Consider the following 3,788-nt stretch of genomic DNA (forward strand, 5'->3'; position numbering starts at 1 on the left):
ATAAGAAATTAAACATTAAAGAAATGAACGGTCATTTAAAGAAAGGCAACATCAAAAAAAAAAAAAAAAAGTCTTCAGCCTTGATTTTGAATATGAAAAACCCATTGATGATATGCTTGCTGGCCTATTGGTGAGGTAGCCACCAAGGTAGCCATCCACAGAAAAAGTTCATCTTAAGGATTCAATGTGCCACATATGTATGTACTGTATATATGTATGTATATGTATATATATTTAACATTAAAACATGAGTTGTAAAATCATGGCAACAATTATTATTTGAATAGCTTAGTATTCTATGGCCAAACAAAATTATGTGTTAAGGCTTTAGGCTGCCCATGTGTTACTGTATGCCGAGTTTATTATGCAAATGTATACAATTTTATACATTGCGCACTGTATATGAAGTATGGGGTCCCTGCGCGTTTGTGCATGTGTGCACAGTCCACCAAGGCAAATTCCACGTAGGTGGAACTTCCTGTTGCGATAAACCCTTTTCTGTTCCAGATGTACAGCCCCAGTCTGAGTATGTTTGAGTCGTGTTTTGATATGGAGGTCCGAGTGAGTGTTCATGTCAGTCCATAGTTTGCCTCTACCCGCCCCCGTCACACCCGCCCACCAAGATCCCGGGTCTGTCCCAGGTTTCTTCCTAAAAGGAGTTTTTCCTCACCACTGTGGCTTGCTCTGAAGGGAACCACTAGAACTGTTGGGTCCTTGTTAATTACAGCGTGGTCTAGACCCACTCTATCTCTAAAGTGTCTCAAGATAACTTATGAATTGACACTATAAATACAATTGAATTGGTTTTATCAGATCAATATTTATCATCACAAGCAATGATCTCTGACCACGATCAAATTGATTACGTTACTGTCTACCTGCGGTTGGTTTTTCTCCCTCTGCCCTTTCTCTTGTCTCCGTCTATCCTACCTACTCCCTCCCCCCCAATCCACTCTGTCTTTGTCTCACTCTCATCGTCCATCATTGTTTCATACACTGGTAATCGCATTACCGCTATGGGCTCATATTCTGGCAGGTCACGCGGCCCTTCTGTTAACGTTGCCGACATATACAATAACATTAGAGAGAGGTAGAGTGTGTAAAGAACCGCTTAGCTCAGCTGCATCATGACTAGGGTTTGTCTCAAGGGTGTGTGTGTGTGTGTGTCCAGGAATAGTAAACAAACTGTAGTATACTCCACCTCCCAAGGGCTTGGAAATAGGGCTTTCAGAGTATTTCTTGGCAGAGCTGTTTTTCACCAGAAATTCTCTTGAACAGCCAAATTAATTTTATAGACTCAGCAGTCTCCTTTTGAGGCAACTAAGCTGCTCACGGTATATTATTTGGCTGGGTGTACATCGCAGAGACGTTTCAGGTAAGTTTTACAGTCAAGGCATCCGACCTTGCGCACGCCAATGTGACAGATCAGACGTCCAGAGGGCGTGCACCACTCTATTTTTTTCAGCAGCGCACAGGAAAGCAGAAACAGGAAGCCTGAAGGAGCCCAAGGGCAACCGGATGCCAGGACTCTCTGAGTGACTGTAGGTCTCTCTTGTAGTGGGTTAATCTGAGTTCTTCTATGGTGAATGAAAGGCTTGATCCGACGAAGTACTAGGCCATCGACTCCAATCGAAGCATTGATGGCAATAGTGCTGCCAGTTCTGCCATCCATTGTTGACCTTTTTCTTCTTCCTCTACTCCGTAGAAATGGCTATGTCGGTGGCTTTTGCTCATTTACGCTACCTCGGTTCAGGAGAAGACTGCAAACAGTGTCGCGACCACCAAGCGGGACAACCCCGTATATAGAAATTGTATAGTATATTTCCGGGAAATATAGTATAGAGTGTTGAAAAAAGTATTGTATGTTGAAATAGATAACAATTCATAGTATAGTATGTTGAAAATGGTGATTAACCCTTGTGTTGTCGTCCCGTCGACATGCAACTTTGTGTTTTTCTCAACGTTTGTCAATTTTCGATGTACTATCCAATGACTTTTTTCGAAGTACTAAACTATGATTTTTTTGACTTTTATCGATGTACTATACTATGACTTTTTTTCGATGAACTATGCTATGACTTTTTTCGATGTACTATAACATGACTTTTTTGACTTTTTTTTGATGTACTGTACTATGATTTTTTTTCAATGTAATATCCAATGACCTTTTTCGATGTACTATACTATGACTTGTTTCAATGTAATATACTATGACTTTTTGACTTTTTTCGATGTACTATACCATAACTTTTTATTGATGCACTATTCTATGACTTTGACTTTGTTCGATGTACTATACTATGACATTTTTCACTGTACTATACAATTACTTTTTTTTGAAGTAGTAAACTAAGATTTTTTTCGATGTACTATACTATGACTTTTTTGACTTTTTTCGATGTACTATCCAATGACTTTTTTTCAAAGTACTAAACTATGACTTTTTTCGATGTACTATACTATGACTTTTGATGTACTATACTATGACTTTTTTCGATGTACTATTCTATGACTGTTTTTCTGTGTGCTATACTATGACCTTTTTTCGACGTACTATTACTTTTTTGATTTTTTTCGATGTACTATATTATGACTTTTTTCGATGTACTATTCTATGACTGTTTTTTGACGTACTATACTGTGACTTTTTTGACTTTTGTTGCTGTACTAAACTATTACTTTTTTATGTACTATCCTATGCCTTTTCGTAATGTACTATACTATGATTTTTTGGACTTTTTTGATGTACTGTACTATGATTTTTTTTCAATGTACTTTCCAATGACTTTTTTCTGTACTATACTATGACTTTTTTGGTGTACTATCCAATAATTTTTTTCGATGTACTATGCTATGACTTTTTTTGATGTACTGTACTATGATTTGTTTCAATGTACTATATTATGACTTTTTGACTTTTTTCGATGTACTATACCATGACTTTTTATTGATGTACTATTCTATGACTTTTTTGACTTTGTTCAATGTACTATACTATGACTTTTTTTTTCTATGTACTATACTATGACTTTTTTTTCTATGTACTATACTATGACTTTTTTTTCTATGTACTATACTATGACTTTTTTTTCTATGTACTATACTATGACTTTTTTCGATGTACTATCCCATGCCTTTGTTTGATGTACTATCCTGTGACTTTTTCGATGTACTCTACAATGACTTTTTTCGACATACTATACTATGGCTTTTTTTCAATGTATTATACTATGAATTTTTTTTATGTACTATCCAATGACTTTTTTCGATGTACATTTTATAGTACATTGAAAATGAATCATAGTATAGTACATCGAAAAAAGTCCTAAAATAGTACATCGAAAAACATCCATAGGACCGTACATCAAAAAAAGTCATAGTATAGTACATCGAAAAAAGTAATAGTACATCGAAAAAGTCAAAAAAGTCATTGTAAAAATAAATTTGATAGTACATTGAAAAAAAGAAATGGTATAGTACATTGAAAAAGTCAAAAAAGTCACAGTAAAGCACATCAAAAAAAGTCATTGGATAGTACATTGAAAAAGTCATAGTACAGTACATCGAAAAAATTAATTTGATAGTACATCTAAATAAAGTCATAGTATACTACATCGAAAAATGTCAAAAAAGTCATAGTATAGTACATCGAAAAAAGTCATTGGATAGTACATCGAAAGAATGTCATAGGATAGTACATCGAAAAACAGTGATAGTATACTACATCGAAAAAGTCATACCCTTAATTTGATAGTACATCTAAATAAAGTCATAGTATACTACATCGC

The sequence above is a fragment of the Etheostoma spectabile genome, unplaced genomic scaffold (genome assembly GCF_008692095.1).
Source record: "Etheostoma spectabile isolate EspeVRDwgs_2016 unplaced genomic scaffold, UIUC_Espe_1.0 scaffold273, whole genome shotgun sequence".
Taxonomy (NCBI): Eukaryota; Metazoa; Chordata; class Actinopteri; order Perciformes; family Percidae; genus Etheostoma; species Etheostoma spectabile.